This window comes from Pteropus medius, unplaced genomic scaffold, assembly GCF_902729225.1.
Source record: "Pteropus medius unplaced genomic scaffold, Ma_sr-lr_union100, whole genome shotgun sequence".
Classification (NCBI taxonomy): Eukaryota; Metazoa; Chordata; class Mammalia; order Chiroptera; family Pteropodidae; genus Pteropus; species Pteropus medius.
The window spans coordinates 25,421,198-25,442,006 of record NW_024342467.1 but is presented as its reverse complement, the minus strand read 5'-3'; positions in this window follow the sequence as shown (position 1 = coordinate 25,442,006).

Below are 20,809 nucleotides of genomic sequence, written 5' to 3'. Positions count from 1 at the left end.
CCAGCCTCCAGCGAGCGCCCGGAGCCCGTCGGCCTGTCTGTGCCCCACAGGGCACGCAGCCGCCGGGCCCCGACACCAGCACCCCAACACCGGGCCCCTCACGTTCCGGGAAACGCACGGCCTTTGGCCCTGAGCCCAACCCTCAGGTGACCAAGGGCCACTTGCCGTCCTCCCAGGATGAGAAAGGCAGCAGCACCCCCTGCAGTACAGGGCTGTCCTCTGGTGCTTCGGGAGGAAGCCGGCCAGACACACGCCCGCCTGCGGCCGGCCGGCCTCACTGCCGGGGCCCAGCCCCCGTGCGGACGGGCTCAGCGGTTCCCTCCGGTTCTGCTCCCCAGGCACGGGGCGGCCCTGCCCTGGCCCCCCGCCGGGGAACCCTGCCCCCCACGTCAGCACTGGCTGCAGTGAGGAGAAAGAAGCCCCCGTAAATTCACAGAGATGCTCTCCACAGGGTCACAGTAAGATGGGCGAAAAGGAGCCCCCCGGACAGCCAAGCACCCCAAGGCTTGCACTGCCCTTCGGGCACCTCACGCCGGGGACCTGGCGAGACACAGCGGGCCGGGGCTCGCCCCTGCCCCATGCCACGCCGGTCACGGCCGGCACCGCCTCCCCTGCAACCACGGGCCACGGGCGCTTCCCCCTCACCGGCGAGGCCGTTTGGCACAGCCCAAGGGTCGCTCCAACATCATCAGCCGGTCTTGAAATCGTGCTGGCCATCAGCACAGGACACGCGCCCAAGGCCCCGAGACCAAGGACACTGCGGGCGCCATGGACGCTGCGGGGACCGTGGAGGCTGCGGGGACCGTGGAGGCTGCGGGGGTGATGCCGTGGGCTCGTGGTCAGCCGGTCCTGGCTTCGGTCCCCTGTCGGTCGGGTCTTACCCCCTTAGTTCCCACCTCCGCTGTGTCCCGTGAGAAATGAGTCATGTGAGTCGCAAGAGAAGCTTGTTGAAATGAAAGTTCCGATCCAGGAGGCTTGGGGTAGGACCCGAGGTTCTGATCCTCTGAAATGCTTGATGGGCCACACGTTGAGTAGCAATGTCAAAAGATTGCTGTCCCCAGTTTATAGAAGAACAAACGAAGCTTCAGAAACATCGGTGGTCGCTCCCGTAGGCTCTTGAAGCTGCACAGGAAACCAGGGCTTCGGGCCAGCTCCCCAATCCCAGTGCAGAGTCTCCCCCAAGAGGAGGACGCGGGCTGCGCGGAGCACATGCCACCAGCGAGCAGTCTCAGGCTGGCCCCCCGGCCTCTGCCCTGTCTTCGCACCTCTAACTCCGGCAGAGTTCGTGAACCCCGTAAGGCATCTGCATTTGTTTTTATTTAAATGATTATCTTTGAAAGAGGTTTTAAAAACCAGGAGAAAAAGATCTCGTATATTTACCCACATACGCATTTCGGACGCTTTTCCTGCCTTTTGGTAGACATAAACTGCCACTCGGTGTCATTTTCCTTCTGCTGAAGGAAGGGACACTTTCTGGACTGTGACTCTGCTGGCAATGAGGGCTCGGAAAGACATTTCGTGCCTGGAACTTTTTATTTGCCTTCTTTTTTGAAAGATATTTTCACTAGACGTGGCGTTCTACAGAAGGTGTTTTAGTAATTGAAGATGTTGCTCTAATTTTTTTTAATTTAAATATATTTGAAAATCACACAATCCATTGATTCGGAAGATACTATTTTGCACTTACATTTGATTCGGTGTGTGAAATATTCTTAGGCTACACTTTAGAAGCTACGGATAAAACTCTGGGTCAGAATCGGGAGGAGCTAGGGGTGCCTGGAGTTGACATCCGCAGACCCCACAGTTCGGGACTCGGCACAGCCCTCCCCTCACATGACACTCATCCTCAACCAGCTCGTTCTCAACCACATACAGTGAACGGTCGGTCTCCAGCAATCCCAGCGGCAGACCCTGGGCCAGGGGCGGGAAGAAAGACATCCTTGGGCACAAGTCAGAGGAGGGAAATCAGTGCCTTGGAGAGGAACGTGTCCTGCTCCGCGCCGAAGCTGCCCCTTGCTGCTCTGCATTTTCCGGCCGGCTTCTGAAGGCGCCTTGCCTGGCCACATAAGCCAAGGCTGCTTTACCGAGGGAGTCCCAAAATCGGATCGCTCGAGGGTGTGTTTGTCTTGTACGTAAGCAGAGGGAGGAAAGACCCTGTTCTCATTTCTCTCGAAGGGCTGTGGCTCTCACGCTGCCACTTCGCTAGCAGTTGGGGTTTAAGGCCTCCTCTTGGCAGGCAGGTACGGTCTTACGGAGAGCCCTGGTCGGCGCGCCCTCCAGCCACCCTGGCCAGCCTACACCTGCCCCCCTTCCCAAGCTCACCAGTTGTGCCTCGCCTGTCTTGGGTTAGGTCCCTCTCTCTGGGCTCCCCCTGCCCCTTTGGCCAACACTCGTTATTTAGGTCTTACGTACGTTTTCTGTCCTTACTTGATCTTTAACGGGTAGAGAGAAATGCATTGAAGTCACACTCTGGGTATGTTTCTGTTTGTCGCTGGTTGCTTTATGGATTTCCATGCTATGTTATCTGGTGCATACATCTTCATCTCGGCTAGATCTCGTGGTGTACGACGACCTTCATCTGCGCAAATGGCCTTCTTTGGCTCTCTTAATATTTCTTTGCAACTTTTCTGTATGTTTAAAAACTCTCACAATAACAATAGTCGTCGAACCTAGTCGAAGGGTCGCCGAGCCTTCACTTTTCTGTTCTTCTATATAGGCCTGAAATTTTTCGACCTCAGAAGCCGGGGTGTGGGAAGATGGCGTCGTCGAAGCTGCTCGTTGTGCATATTCAGTACGGGAATCCTTGCGGCTCGGGGGAACAGCTCTGGCCTCAGAAGACCCGCATTTGAAGCCTGGCTGCATCACTCACACAGGGAATTTTATTGCCGTGAGCCCCAGCTCCTGCCTTGAAACGGGAGCGAGAACGATCCGGGGCTGACGTGGTCACGGAGGTGACCCGTGTGAAGATGGCAGGCCTGTGGCGACTTCCCAAGTAAAGCAGCTTTTTCAGTTTTATGATAAAAGTACAAGAAGGGTGTTTAGACTCGAAAGACCTAAACGCAAACCCCAGATCTCTCCACTCGCCCGGTCACCTGATCCGAGCCACCCACCTCCTTCCTGCCTGGTTCTTCACCTGTAAAATGAGACGCGCCTTGGAGAACAGTCGTGAGGATTGACTGTTTCCACGCACGCGAAGCGGCTGGCCGAGGGTGGGCGTTTACCCGATGAAAGTCATGGTCCTTACACGACAGCAGTGTATTTATTTACGCGACGCCTAACTAAGAGAGCGGTTCCCGTGCACCGGGCGCCACCCTCAGCGCTTTTCAAACATTCACTCGGCGAACGCCCAGTTATGCTGCACACGGTGCTGCAATGAGCTCAGCGTTACTAGTGAGGAACTGGACACAAAGCGACAACGACTCTGCCCACGGCCACACAGCCGGTACGTGAGAGGCCGGGCCCTAACCCAGGCAGCCCAAAGCCCCGCTCTCGTCTGCTGCTGGCTCTCAGCGTAAACACCAGGAGGGAGACAGCCTGTTATCTACGCAGTATTTTGCTGCATTGGATGATTGACAAGCCATTTGGGATCATTTTGACATAGTCTGTATTTATATTTGGATTTTACAGACTATTACATCAGTATTCGAACTTCCATAGCAATTCTGACGAATAATCAATCAATCAATCGATCGATCAATCAATCTGGCACCTTTCTAAAAACTCCGCAATCACAGTCAGGTCTTCCTGAAGGATGGAAATGTGAACTTAGGCCAGACAAAACATAGTCTTCCCAAACTGCCATTTGCTAGGAAACATACTGCGGTAAGGTGGCAGGCTACTGACCCCCAAAGGTGCCCTTCGTGTGTGGACGCAGCTGTCACCTCGAGGCAGGAGGGGCCGTGGTGACAGGCGTCTGGGGACGAAAGGCTTCTCTGTGAAGCAACCAGAGCCTCTTCCTCTTCTGCCCAAAACCCAACACTGTATTTCAAACGCGCCTTCTTCAATGAGGGATGACAGTTCGTGCTGCAGAAGACAGAGATCGTCACGCGTGTCCCCTCTGACGCACGAGGACCTGTGAGAGGTTGCCTTCGATAGGGTACGTCCCAAATATCGGTGCCTGAACATAACGGACAGAAGCGGGAGGGCCGTTTGAATGTCCGACGTCTCCGGAAGGGACCAGCCATTTCTTCAACACCTCGGCCGACAAAACCGACCCAAACAGCAGCATCGCGGAACCGCCTGCAACGGAGACGGAGCTGTGCCAGGGGACCGAAGGCGACGGACCGTCTCACGCGAACCGTGTCCCCGGACAGACGCGTGGCGAACCGCTGCACGGCCCTCCTTAAGCCAGACAACGTTATGTGGCAGCGACTTCTCCATCGAGCTGGGGAAACTCTCAAGGAACGTAAAACACTCTTCTTGCGACCTCGGCACCCAGTACGCGTGTGGCTGGTGGGCAGCCCCGCACGGGTGCTCGGGGACGCAGGGGGCAGGAGAGGTGTCGGCGCCCGCTTACAACCTGTGCTACGTGTTCCATCCCACCCATGGCACGTGCAGGCACCGGCGGCCTCACCGAGCCTTTCGCCGTGGAGGGTGAGTCATCTGGGGACACGGCCATCGTGTCACTTCCAGTTAGAGGACAAAAGCTCTCATGGGGGGGGCACGCTGGGCTTTTAAACGGTCACGAAGTATTGGATCAACAAACACCAACAAAAGGATTTCGAGCCATGAGAGCTTAGGAGGAGCCCCTGCCCTGTGAAAATCAGAAAGGGCAGGTGAGGTGGGACCTGCAGTGACAGGCACGCAGAGCACGGGTGTCACGCACCACCCTCGCTTGCCGGCTGCCGCGTCCTCCAGCCCGCGTGGGCTGGCTCTGTTCTTAGCATTTGGGGTCAGCTTTAGAAAAGGTTTTAGAAAAAGAGAAGATTCTTTGGTCAAAAACCATGGCAAAGAAGACAAAATGACTCAGAGTCCGTTGTGTCCACACTTGGTAAGTTATTCGGACGAGGCTCTGCCGTCATAACCTGACCGAAGTCCCTGAAATAAGGGCCCTGAGTGAACGTCACAGGTCTGACCGCCGCCCGGTTCGCCGTGAAGCCAGCTGGGATGCGGGGACTCTGCAGAGCTCAGCCCCGATCAGAAGCTCCTGGCTTCCGCGGAAACTTATTGCGGGAGACTCATCGACGCGTGACATGACTATCGACCAGGTCGAAGGCCATGTTAGTGCTTATCTTGAGGAATAATAGATTCTGGGTTCTTGGGGACACAGAGCCAACACGCGCTTTGCTGCGTAAGTTCCAAAACAAGATTTCCAGAGGGACATCTTCAGTCCCCGCAGGACCATGGGAGGGGCGTCCAGGCCCGTAGGGCCCCCTCCCGCTCACCGCTGGGGGACTCCCCGGGCAGCCCCGGTTTCCACCGCGATGGGATCCCCAAGCCATCCAGGGGAAATCGAGCCCAGAAGACTGGGAGTCGGCCCCGTTGTCACTGATCTCAGCAACAAGAGTCAAGATTTTCTCATCCTAAGTGAGAGGCAGCATGAGACCAGGGATTCCTGACAACCGCTACGTTTGGGGACAAGAGATAGTGACTTGTTTACACACGCAGTCGATGGATTCCAGCAGAGTTGAAGGGAAAAAGAGAAAACCACGGGGCCTCGGTGACAAGGGACCTGCTCCCACCCTCGGTCCTCTCCCAGGCTCGGTTCAATCCACCCGCCACGCCGGTCACACCCTGGGGCACGCACAGTGACAGCGTCTGCGCCCGAGTCGCTCGTGGCTAGAGCGGGCACTCGCCCTCTGCAGAAACGGGCGGAGATGCCGGGCAGTGGGAAGCCACGGCATCTGCCCAAAGACGCCCCTCCCGGGCAGCCCTGGGGGAGGGCGGGCTGCAAGGACCTCGGTCATGGCAGGGCGAGCAGGGGCCGTCTCCTGCCTTGACCTGGGTCCCTGAATTTTTGGTCCCCGCTGAGTTCAGTTGTGCGGACCTGTGAGGGCCGCTGACCATGGCCTGTCTGGCAGCCCATGCCGAACATCGGCCAGCTGCCTGACAGCGGTGGGTGCCGCACCCCTCCTGTGATACGGGGTCCCCCCGAGTCTTCCAGTCCTCTGCCAGCACAGGAGCCTCTGCAGTGACGTGGCCTTCGTCCCATGGTACCTGGTGTGCCCGCCCCTCTTCCTGTGGGGACACCGGACATCAGACCCGACCCCGGTCTGACCCAATCTGAACTCGATTACATCTGCAGAGACCATATCTCCGAATAATGTCACATCTACAGTCACGGGGGACTCAGGCTTGAGCATGTCTTTTGGGGAGACACAGTTCACGGCCCGCCGTACTCAGAACGCAATCTGACCCCAGCTCTCACCCTCCAGGTCCGTATCTTAAGGCTCCTCCCTCCTTTTCCAGCATCTTCTCGCCACCCCCCCCGCCCCGTTGATGGCCAGCCCATGTGAAAATGATCCTCAGCTCACGGGCCAGGTGAGGACAGGTGATGGACACATTTGTCCACCTATGGGGGCCAGAAAATCCCCACAGCCATGAAGGTCATGGTGAGAATTAGCTTTAACCAACGCCACAAGCATGGCACGCGACGGCCGTTCCATAGATCGTCCCTGTCACAGCAGAAACGGGCGCTTTTTGTGACGCGAGCCAGGGGCCGAGGGCCGAGGGCCGAGGGCCGCTCTCAGGCCCGGTTCTCAGTCTGCCGCGCTGACGCCCGCCGCCACCTCAGACACCGATTCGCTCCGACGAGGAACAGGGTCGTCCCTCCACGCCTCCCCTCCCTTCGCTGAAGTCAGGTCCCTCCGCTGTCCCTCCCCAGACGGCTCTTGCCCCGCTGCCCGTGCCCCTCGACGGAAGTCACCTGCATCGCGCGAGCCGTGTGTCCTGTGGCTGCCACCGTGGAACAGTCACGGCCGGGGCGTCACCTCCCCCTGGAAGACTCGCCGCAGCACCTGCCCCGCGGTCGGCACGGCCCTCCCCGGGAGGGGACGGGGACCGGGGCTCAGGACAACACAGAGCGGCAAAGCCTGCGTCCTGGGAGGCTCGCGCAGAGGCGAGCTGGCAGGAGAGGTGTGCAGACGGGAACGGGTCACTGTGCCCTGGCGCCCCGTGTGGGAGGAGCACAGCTGCGGGCCCTCACCGCTCACTCGCAGGTGCGTGCTCAGGTGCGGGCGGCGGCAGACGGCCACTTCGCCTCCCGCCCGAGAGCCCCTCCGGAAAACCGGGTGAAAAGGCAGCAGTGTACACCGCACGGCAGGAGGGTTAACCGGTCACCGTGCGCGGCCCCTGCCCCTGCCCGCCTGGAACATCCCGCGAGCCTGACTTCTTGAATCAGCCTTTCTGTTTGGGGATAATTTTAGATTTACAGAAGTTGCAAGAATAAGGCAGGGAGCTCCCGTGTGCCCTCCACCGAGACTCCTCTAGTTATTAGCACTGTCGCCCTGGGGACACCTGTCACCCCCGGGACACCTGTCGCCGCTGGGGAACCAGCACGGGACAGACCTGTCAGCGACTGCAGGCTCCGTGTGGCTGTCACCGGCTCTCCCCCCGGCGTCCTTCCCCTGCCCCGGACGCCGTCCAGGCCCCGCCGCGCTTCCGTCTTCACGTCTCCTCCGCCCTCCTGAGCGCTCGCCAGACGCGCCTCGTGGCCCGTGCAGGGGCCGGTCAGGACGCTGCGTGGCGCCCTCAGGTCGCGGTTGTCTGGAGTTTTCCGTGATTAGACCCGGACTGCGGTTTTCCGAGCGCTTCTCACGGAGGCGAAGGACCCCTCTCCTTGCTTCCTCGGGGGTCGGCGACCTCGGCGACCTCGGCGTGGCTCTCGCTCTGGGGTACCTGTGACCCCCGTGCAGGGGGCGCCTGCAGGTCTGTCCGCGTGAGGTCACTGTGCTTCCCCCACACCACGTTAGGTCACTGGAGCCCGGGGAATAAGCTCCGCCTCTGGGAAGGGACTTGCTCCCCTGCGACCTGGAGTCCCCGCGTGTTCGCTCATCGATCGGTCGCTTGTTTGTGTCGGGACCGACTCGTGGGGTGCTCCCACTGTGGCCGGGGTGCTCCCGCTGTGGCCGGGTGCTCTCTCACGACGGCTCGCGTCCTTGCACACGCCCCTGTCCTTCCCCCGTTTTGTTTTAAGTGTGTCTTTACTTTGGTATTACAGGATGCACCGGCTAATCTTGAATTTTCTCCAGCGCTGATCGTCAGGACTTTGTGGGCTGGCTGGGAGGATCCATGACAGGAGGGATTTTTGTTGTCTTGGCCCGCCCAGCACCCCTTCCCCTCGAGGACCTGAGTCCCCATCCCAGGGGCCCTCCCACTGGCCACAGGAGGGGAGGTTGTTGGGGAGGGGTCAGCAGGGGTTTCTCCTTAGGTCTCCACGTGGACACGGGAAGAAGCAACTCTCTTTCCCTGCACCCCGTCTGCCCGCCTCGTGGGAGAGGCTGTCTGCAGAAGAGGCCAGGGCAACAGGGGACAGAGAGATGGAGAGCCTGCGTGACCCGAGCCTCCCCCCAGCTCTGCCGGACGCTCTGCTGAGAGTCGCCATCCCCGCCATGTGACCCACGCACACACTCCCTCTGCTTTCCAAGCTGCTCACGCGTTTGACCTACGTGAAGTGCCAAGTGTGGGAACTGCCTCCGCCAACTCCTCCCTTCGTAAAATGTATACCTCAGTGGCTTTGATTGACACCCAAACGCAATTCTCGTACTTGCCCTGGATACGATCAGTATGCTTATAGAGTCAAATCAAACCAGAAAGGCACTAGAGAAGAACTCGTCTAGTAATTTCCCTAGTTTATGCCATATGTAAATATATATTTAGTTTGTTTAAAAAGAGGAAAATCTTAATGAATCTTTACACTAAATATTGACATGTCCCTTTACTAATTTAAAACAGTAATACGACCTAATGCTTATAAAGATATGATAGAATAGATATATTTATTATATATTATAGCTAACAGAGTAAAAGGTTATGCAAGTCGACATCTATAAAATCGTGAGTTTTCATTCAGCAATCTCACTTGAAGGTATAACGTGAAGAACTAATCCAGAGAGGACAGGCAGAGCTATAAGATAAAAAAACTCACTGCAGTGCGATCGTTTAATAAAGACGAGAAACGATCCAAATATTCTGCAAAAGAGTCTCGTTAAAAGAAACAGCAAACTTTAACTCTTTGAAACATTACGTGATGTTTAAAAATAATACATATGAAAACACTCAAGCAAGTGAAAAAATGTTCGTTACGGAGTCTGCATCGGTCAGGATAGGCTAACTTGTTACGTAGCAACCAACAGTCTCTACCCTCGATGGCTTAACACACAGAAGTGAATTTCAGGCTCGTGCTACACGCCTACCACGCCTGGAGCTTTGCCGGTCGTAGAGATGCAGGGGACCAGGCTGGCCTAGGCTTCGTTTCAACACACGCTTCCTGTCACCGCAGTGGTGACAGGGATGGGCCAATCACACACGAGCTTCTAAAGCTTCCAAATAAAGTGGCGCATGTCATTTCTACTTACACTTTGTTCACCAAAGCAAGTCATATGGCCACTTCCCACTTCGAGGGGCAGACAGCACAGTCCCAGCATCCCCCTGGCCGCGAGAAGCACTGGAGACGACTGATGAGCAGCACTGACGCTTACCGAAGGGGGTGAGATAAAACCGACTCAGAAATAACCGCGGAAGACGCGTTCGGTCTGACCGCCTTACGGGGGCCCCTCTCATTTCTCTCTTCCTGGCCTGTTACTGTTTTCTTTCCTATTTGGTTTATTAAGATATAATTTGCATACCATAAAATCCACTGTTACAGAGCGTACAATCCGGCGCTTTTTAAAGTACGTTTACAAGGTCGTACGTCCCTCGGCGCTGTCTGTCTAGTTCCGCAGCATTTTCGACACCCTAGAGAGAACCCCACGCCCGTTCGCAGTCGCTTCCCGTTCCCTGTCCTCCCGGCCCACGGCAAGTACTCATCTACGTCCCGTCTCTGTGCTGTCCCCTGCTCCTTGACGTTTCGTTCAGGTGGGATTGTGCAATGTGTGGCGTGTGTGTCAGGCTTCTCCCGTTCAGCACGTCGCTTTCAAAGGTCTTCTGTGTGGTAGCACGAATCAATACTTCATTCCTTTTGTGACCAGATGCCAGCCCGTGGCGTGGACGTCCTACGTTTGGCTTATTCACTCAGCAGTCTGTGGGCACTTGGGTTTTTTCCGTTTGGGGCCGTTAGGGAGAATGCTGCTCTGAACAGTCAGTCGTGTGCAGGGTTTTGTGTGGACATAAGTTTTCCATGTCTCTCGGGGAGACACCTAAGAGCAGATGACTGAGTCATGCGGAAAGTCTGCTTCACGTCTGACGGAGCAGCCACCCTGGTTTCCAGAGGAGCTGTGCTGTTTACGTCCATCCCCACGAGAGGCGTGAGGGTTCCAGTTTCTCCACATCCTGCCCAACACTGGTCGTTGCCTTTTTTTTTTTTTTTTTTTTTAACAAAAGCTGGTCTAATGGGTGTGAAGTGGATTCTCACTGTGGTTTTGATCTGTATTTCCCAAGTGAGTAATGATGTTGAGCACATTTTCATGTGATTTTTGTTGGTGTGTATGTCTTCTTTGGAGAAAAGTCTATTTATGTCTTTTGGGACTTTTGAAATATTTTTTGTAGTTTTAAACGTTTTTTTGTTTGTTTTGTATATTTTGAGATCTCTGTCTCTAGTTTGGCATGAGGGCAATACTTGTCTCTCAGACCGAGTCGGGATGTGTTCTCTCCTCTTCCATTTTTTTCATAAGGGCTTGTGAGGGATTCGTGTTAACTCTTTAAATGTTTGGTAGAACTCACCAGTGAATCCATACGATTCTGGATCTTCTCCGTGGGAAGTCTCTGAGCATTAATTCAAATCATCTACTTGTTATAGGTCTATTGGACTTTCTATTTCTTCTTAAGTCAGTTTTGGTAGTTTGTGTTTTTCTAGGAAAACTAATTTGTTGGCATTCAATTGTTCAAAGCGTTTTCTTATCATCATTTTTATTTCTGCAAAGTCAGTAGTAATATTCCCTTTTTCATTCCTGATTCAAACAATGTAAGCCTTCTCTATCTCTTTCTCTCAGTCAGTCTACTCAGAAGTGTGTCAGTTTCGTTGATCTTTTCAGAGAGGCAACTTTTGGTCTCGTTGATTATTATTTGCTTCCTCTATTTCATTTGTTTCTGCTCTAATCTTTATTATTTCTTTTCTTCTGCTCGTTTTAGGTTTAGTTTGCTCTTCATTTTTCCTTCTCTTAAGCTGAAGGGTTTGGTTATGATTTGAGATCTTTTCTCTTTATAATTGCATACAGCTATAAATTTCCCTGTGAATACTGCCTTAGACACATTACATAAGTTTTGATGTAAACTTATGTAATTTCATTTTTTTCTCCAAAAGTATTTTTTAATTTTCCTTGTGACTTCTTTTTCGACCCATTAATTATTTAGGAATGTGTTGTTTATTTTCCCTATATTGATGAAATTCTCAAATTTCCATCTCTCATTGCATTCTATATTCATCAGAGAACATACTTGGTAGGATCCTTTTCATTTTATTTAGATTTATTTTATGGCCTAATATATGGTCTAGTCTAGAGAATGCTCCATGGCACTTGAGAAGAATGCATGATTTGGCTGTTGGGTGGAGCGTCTGGTAGCTGTCCGTATGGTCAGGTTGCTTTTCCGTGTGGCTCAAGCCTGTTTCCTGGTTGACCTTCTGTCATGGAAAGGGAGCCACCGAAGTCCTGGCCATTCTCGGTCAACCGTCTATTTCTCCCTGGGATTCTTTCGGTCGTTGCTTCATGTATCTGTGAGCTCTTTGATTAGATTTCTACGAGTTCATGTTTGTTGTGTCTTCTTCATAGACAGATCCTTTCATCGTTATACAATGTCCTGGGCCAGAGTCGATTCCTGGGAGACGCTGATGGACGATGATTCTGCGGGGGGATCAGAACTAGGATGAGGGGCTGGCTGGTCTCTGAAGAGAGATCTGTCATCTGACGACCTCAGAGCTGGCCCTGTGTGGCCACCCATCTCGGGCTGGGCTGAGGGTGGGAAAGAAAGGTGGCCTGAACCTCGTGTCCTGCTCTCTCTCCGCTGCCTAATTCCACCTCTATCTGAAGCCTACTCATGTGCTTTTTCTTCGGGTTTGCTGAGATAATCCCATAGTCAAGCAACAGTTACATTTCCCTTGCCAAAAGTCATGTAAGGTGGGTTTATCTTTTGCAACTGAGCATCTTGACTGAGACTCAGAGGGTGAGGGAGCATGAGTAACTCCAGAGGGTCAAGTGCCCGGGGCAGAGACCACCCGCTCGGGGCCAGGGGTCCGTCCGGTGGGGAGGCTTAGGCCTTTTCCCTCCGACACCAAGCGAGCAGTAGGCGCCTTTGCCGAGAACAGGTGTTGCTCCGTGATCGCCATAGACCAGCTCCAGTGAGCAAAAGGCAGCTCTGTTTACCCTCACGACCCGACCCAGGCCACTCTCAAATAAGCACGGAAACCTCTAGACCTTAGTCATCAGTCGAGGCAAATTATAAACCTCTACGCGTGTGGCTTCTCAGAGATACCACGTTTCCCTTGCATAATGAGCCTGCAGTCTGTGGCCAAGAACGACTTAAGAACAAGTGAACTCACTGTCTAAAAGGGGTCGTTTCATCGCTTTCGACCGCTCTCTGCCTGGCAGATGACAGGGCTGTTATTCCTTTCGGTAGGAGGACGAGCCAAAGCAGAGAGAGCCTAGCAACAAACACAGCCTGCACGGCGGCGAGGCTCTGTGACGCCAGAGGCAGAAGCACAGGCTCCCACGCAAGAGGCCGTCTTCCCCCACCCCCCCGGCCCCGCACAGAGATGCTGTTAGCATCCGGGGCCATTCGAAGGACAGCCACGGCACCATCATGACAGGGGCCAGGCCGGGGGGCCCGCGGATGAAATACTGTCCACACAACAGAAGACCTCAGAGCTGGACAGGGAGATGCCAGTAACGGGGCACCGGGACTCCGTGTGACAAGTCCTCCCAGGGAGATGGCATTCGTCGCTTACGCACACAAAGAGAGGACCCATTGACGCTGCCCGCGGGAGCCACGGGGGAGGTGATGTGCGAGGCAGATGATTTGGGATGCGTGGGGCTTGCCACGCGTATGCAGACGTGGCCGTCACAGACAAGGAAGTGGAGAGGGATGGCGAGTTCAGCTGGTGACCGTGACAGAGCCTGGCTGGAATGCGGGCTTCAGAGGGGACGCTGGATGGGGAGCCTGGTGCCAGGTCCCAGAGCCTTCCGGCTGGCAGTGGCAGGAAGGAAAGCGGTGGCCGACGTGACCCGCTCTGAAGCTTGGAAATGATCTGGAAGGAATGCTGAAGGCACGTTTGCAGGACACAGGGGCCAAGAGATGCAGGCAGCGGGCTGCGGCGGAGGTCCAGGCGGGGCGCGCCGACGCACCCTCGGGGGCGGCCCCTGCTGGCTTCTGGTTTCGTGACGCTAGGAGGAGGTTCAGCGAGGTTCCATTTTTAAACGTTTGCCCCACTGTTAACTTCACATTGTTACAGGAAAATTCTTAGAGGCAGCAGCAGAAGGCACATTGCAGATGGCAGAGATATTTTTCACAGCTTTTATGGTGGGTAACAATATACTTGACATTTTTCTCATTAAATGTGAGTTTTGCTGTATGATTAAACATGCTAGGCATCTGTGATCTAAAATTACAAATGTGAGAAGCAACAGCTCAAATGTTTCAGTCAATAAACACGCAGGAGACAGTCAACATGAGACAGCCCCTCCGTCTGCGTCCTTCGCGGGGGAGCGGGCGGGACGCTGATGACTGTCGGCGGTGGCTTCGCAGCCTGCTACGGAGCCCGGACACCGAGACACCGTGGGCCGACTGCTAATTACCCCCGGGGGCTCCCGCTGCAGCAGAGGTTTCCATTAGGGACTCTCGGGGCTGAGGGCTGGCAGGGCTGGGGAGGGACCGGGCTTGTCTTCGTGACAATTAGGGAATTCCCAGAGGGAGACACGAGGGGTGGAATTTCACTCGGCAAACAGACATGGTGGAGACATTGTGGGTAAGTTCCACGGGAACAGGTCTGTCCAGGGACCAGCGGGCAGTCAATCTTCTTCCTGAAGGCAAGGCGCGTGCGTGTGCATGCGTGTGCATGCGTGTGTGTGTGCAGCCTGCACTCCCTGCCGAGGGAGAAGATGAGGATTTGTACCGAATCCCTTGTCATTGTCACGGTGACCGCAGGAGACGGGGCGGTCGGCCCATTTCCTCGGCTCTCACCCCTGGACGTGGCGCCCAGACACGGATTAAAACAGTTTCCTGCCGAATCCACCTCATGGGCAGAGGGGGCAGGTCCGTGAGTGCCGTCTGCCATGGCACAGAAGACAGGAGTGGTGCGCTCACGTGGGCGTCCCTCTGCACGTGTCTGTGTCCTCGCCTCTTCCTCCCATGAGGACGCTGGTCGGGCCGGATCAGGGCCCACTCCAAACGCCTCGTTCCACCTTCATTCCATCTTCGAAGTTTTCATTTATAAAACCAGTCGCATTCCGAGGTCCTGGGGCTTAGCTCTTCAACATACGAATTTAGGGGCTCACAATTTAGCCCGCACGTCGGTGACCTCGAGACCCTCACAGGTGACCTCATGTTCCATCTCCTAGAGCTTATTCAAGGCTCCCGAGTCATCATTATCTCAGGTCATTGTCCCGTCTGAGCGGCCGACCCCAGACCGCAGGTCTCTGAGGTCTCTTCACTGCTGGAAGGTGCGTCTGCCCGTCGTGGGCCCGCGTGTAGGTGGAAACGCAGCATCCTGACCTGCAGCTAGTGCTGCCCGGAGGAGGGGGCGGGACCCACCCGCTGACAAGCTGAGTGTCTCAAAGAGAAGGGTCGGGGGACCCAGACAGGGAAGCAGGGTGTGCGGGGGGGTGGGGAGTGTTCATAGCGGTCTATCCTGAATCTCCAAGCATTCTGTAGTTTACGGTTGTTGTGACAATTAAAAAAATAATATATGTCAAGTGCCCAGAACTTGCCTAAGCTGAGAGAAAGCAGACGCATGTTCCACTGTTAGACCCTTCCCGCTGTCCCACCCACGGAGACCTCCCCCGGGCCCTCTGAGCCCTCCGAACATTTCGTGCAGGTCTGCTCAGCATCGGGGGTTTCAAGGTCTTGGAAGAAAAGGGATTTGGCCTTGAAATCGCAGATGTGATTGGCAGGAGAGACCCCCGGTGCTGGGACCCCAGCATGGGACCCATTCCCAAGATGCATTTTGCAGAAGATGTTGCGGGAGGAGCAGACCGATTAGGCAAGATCGAGCTCCTCCCCGTTCCCACCTGCTCGTCACTGTCCCTTCCGCGACGTCCAGGATCATGGCCTCCCATCTGGTCCCGGCACCCACTCTGGTCCCACACGGCATCCATGCGGTCCCCGCGGCACCCATATGGTCCCAGCATCCATACGGTCCCCACAGGATCGCCTTGGTCCCACAGCACCCATCGGTCCCCACGGCACCCATACAGTCCCACAGCATCCATGCTGGTCACACCGTCCTGCAGTACTCTGGTCCCTACATCCCTCACCGGTCCCACGGCATCCATATGGTCTTGCTAAAATGCAAGCTGATAGCAGTCTCTTCTCCACCAAAACTCTCTTTGCTTTGTACTGGTTGAAGACAAAGTTTTTACGGTGGCCGGTAAGTCCCCTCCCGACCTCACACCCCCGTGCCATCTCCGCCCCGTCTCGCCCGCTGCTGTGTCTCCAGTGCGCCAGGCCAGCGCCCCCTGCTCTCGTGCTGGCCTCCTCTGATTCTCCCCATAAATGATGATGCGCCTCTGGCTCTGTTCAAACATCACCTTCCACATTATTAAAATGTCACAGCATTTATCACCAGCTAACATAACCTATATTTTCTTTCCAAACCTTTTTCATATTGTTTTTGTAATGTCTTCTGCCTTGGAAATGAGCTCATCGAGAGTTCATCTTGGGTTTCTCTGAGGGTTTCTTGAAGCTTTTTTATTCGTTTTCACTGCAGTATCCTCAGTATTCCCAGCCTACATAGTCAGCAACCAAAAACATGAGGCCGAACTGAACGAGTTAGTATTTGAGAGGGAAGAGGCTGTCAGTCCCAATCTGCCCATGTCTATCCAACTTCAATGATAAAGACCTCGCGTCTAATTACGGTCAAGCTTGTGAAGGTCTCTTAGCTCCAATCTGGTGTTAGATTGTCTCCATTGGAGCAAGATGTGTCCCCCGGCAAAAGTAATGGGAGCTGTTACCCAGAAACTGTACTGACAATCGTTACATTAATAAGGTGTCTGGAAACCAACAATCGATTTGTACTCATGAACCAGGGTTGGGAATAAATGAAAGGATGTAAGGTCTGTCAAGAGATCCTCAATCATGCATTCATGGAAAAGTAGCCTCACAAAATTAAGAATATCGCTGTCACAGAAGTGAGACCCCCGAGGAAGAAGCAGCCTTGTTGTTAGACGAAGGAGTTTGGACACCCTTAAGAAGAACTGTGGGACCGGAGCTACTTGGTAGGAATCCGGTGAGGCCAGCATTAACGCAGGTGGCCCCTTATAATGGAGCATGTGCGCACACGCGTGTGAGCTTGTGTGAAGGAAGCTCTGCCACGACTTAACCAGCGCGTGGGAAAGAAAGCTCCACGAGAGGAAGGACCGAGTCTGATTTTGACTGCTCTGTTCTCGTCGTCAACACAGAGCCTGGCATGTCACAGATAACCAATATTTATGGGATAAACACACGTTAAAATCAGACTTCCTCATTCGTGTAAAAACTCTCAGTAAAGTAGAAATAGAAAAAAAAATCTGTGTCAATTTAATGAAGACTATCTACAAAACACCTGTAGCTAACATTATACTTACTGGTAATAAACTCAACGGCTTCCCACTGAGAGGAGGCCCAAGGCTATTTCGATCAGTTCTTCAATAAGTAAACTAAATCTGTGGTTTTTTCTCACTACCTGCTCTGGCAGTGACTTGGGTGGGGGTAGTGTAACGTGGTAGAGTCATCGTCATCATCGTCACCATTGTCGTCATCACCATCGTCATCGTAAATTAAATGCCATGGGTCACCCATGCGTCTCATCGCCATGGTAAAGGTAGGTAAAAGTGAATTCGCCATTAGGTCATCATGATGCCATGGAACAAATAAATGTCACCCGGGCGTCATCATGGAGTCACCCGGCGTCTCGCCGTCACCGCCGTCGTAAATTAAATGCCGCCGTGCCATCGTAAATAAAATAAATGTAAAATTAAGCCCAGATGAATTTCGTAGATAAATAAGCCGTCACGCCGTAGATAAATGGTAAAGGTAGGTCGTAGATGCCGTCATCATAAAGCCGTCACCGTAAAATTAAATAAAAGCAAATTAAATAAAACCGTCGCAGAATAAATGCATCCGTTTGCCAGGTAAATTGGATAAATAAAATTAGATGCGTCATGGTCGCATAATAAATAAATCATGGATGCCGAAAATTAATCATGAGTCACCTGGCCCGATCATGCATTAGATGCGTTTATTAAGCCCAGATAAATGCATGGTCACCATTTGTAAATGCATCGCCGTAGGTCGTAGATAAAATGCGCATAAGATGCCATGCAAATTAAATAAATAGGTAAGTGCGTTTGTCAAGCCAAATTAAATGCGTAAAACCGTAGGCATGCGTCACCATAAAATTCACCATCATCATCATCGTCATCGCCGTCATCATCATTCATGCGTCGCCGTCACCATGCGTCATAAATCGTGGAGTCGCCGTCGTCATCGCCGTCACCATCATCATCGTCATGCGTCTCATCGCCGTTTGTGATCATACCGTCACCATCGCGTCATCACATGCGTCACCATAAATCACCATCGTCACCATACCGTCACCAGCGTCACTATCATCGTCATCGTCACCAGCGTCACTATCATCGTCATCGTCACCAGCGTCACTATCATCGTCATTCAGACACCGCAGCGTGCTTGGCTCTGTACTCAGCACTCTCTACCATCACTTCCTTTTCTTATCGCGATCTGGTGTGACAGGTATTATTATCTTTTTTTCTTTTTTTTTCCTGAGAAAGGACCCACCTCGGCATAGTTCCATGACTTGGTGCATCGCTTCCGCAGAGACGTTTGAGAGCTGAGACGTGAGTCTAAGTGCCTGCTCCCGGCCACCGTGCTGGACAGCTCCCTGCCCGGCGGGGCGAAGGGCCCGAGAGGAAATGACCGGAGAAAAGCCAGACGGGGCTGATATTAGGAAAAGCAAAAGGGGAAGTTCTGAGAGAGGGGCCGCTGCCCGCGCACATTTATTCCCGTGTTCACTGAGCGGATGCTTCAGGGACTGACATTTTCAGGCTCTGTGAGTGGCGGGTGGGACAGACCATCTCCGTGGCAGTGCAGAGGGCCATGCAAACTGTGGGCGAAGGTTCAAGGTGGGAATTTGAGTGGGACACGTTCTGAGCTATGGTGGGTCAGGGAGGGTGGAGGCCCCCGGCGACCTGAGGGGCAATGTGAACAGCATGAGGGGGCCGCTTTGGGCAGGGTGGGTGTGCAGGGGAAGATGAAGATATTACAAATTCCAGAACCTCCTGGATGCGTGATGGGAAGGGAGGGAGGGACACCAGGCAGGCGACGGGTGGAAAACTGGAGCCAAAAGATGGCTTTGTTTGCGTTTTAAAGAATGAGAAAGACTTCCGAGTGTTTCTAGTCAGACAAAGAAAAACAAAAACAAAAACAAAAAACGTAGGCAAGCAATGGTCAAACACATTAAAAGAAAAGAGATTCCGGTCAAGATGGTGGAGCAGGTAGACACTGTGCTCACCTCCTCTGCGACCGCATCTAAATGACAACGAAACTATAGAACCATCTCTGAGAGTCACCTGACGTCTAGCTGAACAGAAGTCCTACAACTGGGGACACACAGAAGAGGCCACCTCGAGACCGGTGGGGGGGACAGAGATGCGGAACGGGCTGGTCCCACACCTCGTGTGGCAGTTGAGAACCGGGAGGGACGTCTCAGCCGCGGGGGTCCCCGGAGGAGCGAGGGGTCCCGGCCCCACTCCGGGCTCTGTGGCTGGGAAGAGAAGTCCCCACAAGCTCTGCCTGTGAAACCCAGCGGGGACTGTGACCGAGGGGACGGAGGGCTACCTCTTTAGGGGCCCGTGCGAGGACTCACCGCTGATGGGCTTGCCGAGCTCCAGCGCGGGGACAGCTGCTCGAGGGCGCCGGGGACACACGGGGAGGGACTGAGGTGTCCGGCGCCAGGGCGAGGGCTGGAGGGCCGCTGTCCCCTCGTTGAGCCCTCCCCGGCCCCGTGTGCAGACGCAGGTGCCGCCATACAGCGTCCCCACCGGCCCGGCCCACGCCGCTCGCCCTGCCCGGTGATTCCGAGCCCGCCCCTCGCCACTCCGGGCCCAGCCGAGCACTTCCGGCGGCTTTTCCTCACAAGCGGCCTGTCTCGGCTCATGCCGCGGGCTTTCCTAAAATCTCTCAAAGGTTCACAAACCCCAAATAGCAGCATCTGGCCTCAGGGTGTCTTGTGCCTCTTTCTAAGCAGTCCCCAGGCTGGCACTAGTGGCAGCCGGCCTAGGTTCACAGCCTGGCCTCTCGAGGTGCCTCAAACCCAGCGCGGGTAGCGGCCATTTGCAGATTGCTTGGTAACTCACACCAGGTGGCCCCGGGCAGGGTATAAACTGCAGCTGAGCAGCCCTCTAAAGCGAATCCTGTTGTAGGGTCAGCCCCTGCCAGCCGCTCTGCCACTGTGGTCACTGCCAGTCCACACGACCAATCAGCCCAAGAGTCAGTCCCTCGCATTGATGTGCAAACAGCAACCAAGGCTCAACCACAACAAGAGGACACACATGACCCATACGAGGGACACACCTGGAGCACCCAGCTCAGGTGACCAGAGACGACTATGCTGCTGGGCCCCACAGTTCGCCTACTACATAAGGCCACTCTAAGACCAGGAGACACAGCAGCTCTACCTAATACACAGAAACAAACAGGGAGGCAGCCAAAACGAGGAGACAAAGAAACGTGTCTCAAGTGGAAGAGCAGAACAGAGCTCCAGAAAAAGAACTCAGCAAAATGGCGTCGAGCCATGTACCAGACGCAGGGTTCAAAACGCTGGCCATAAGGTTGCTCAATGAACCTAGGGGACGGGTAGATGAGCTCAGCGAGAACTTGAACAAAGACATAGAAAACATAAAAACGGACATAGGAAACGTAAAAAAGCACCAGTCAGAAACGAAGAATACAATAACCGAAATGAAGGAAAGCGTAGGAGGAATCAGTAGTAGATCAGATGAACGGAGGATCGAATCGGCAATTCAGATGATAAATAGCAGAAAACACCTGATCAGAACAGCAACAAGAGACAGGAATCCAAAAAAATGAGGAGCATTTCAGGGGCCTCGGGCGCGACATCAAGTGCACGAACATTTGCACCGGAGGCATGCCAGAAGGGGGGGACAGCAAGGAATCGAACGTCTATGCGAAGAAATAATGACAGAAAACTTCCCTCGCCTGGCGAAAGAAAGAGACACACAAGCCCAGGAGGAGCAGAGCCCCAAACAAGGTGAACCCGAAGAGGCCCACACCAGGACACATCACGACGGAAAAGCCAGAGGCGAAAGACAAACAGAGAATCTTAAAAGCAGCCGGAGAAGGCAGCCCCGTGTCGCTTCCTCTCCTTACCACGACAGGGGGATCTGGTTCTTCCTTTCCTGTTCCAAAGCGCCTTGAGCATGGAGGTCGTGCCTGGCTCGTTTTGGGGATTCTCCAGCACTTGTTATTGGATCTCAGGAAGTGTTTG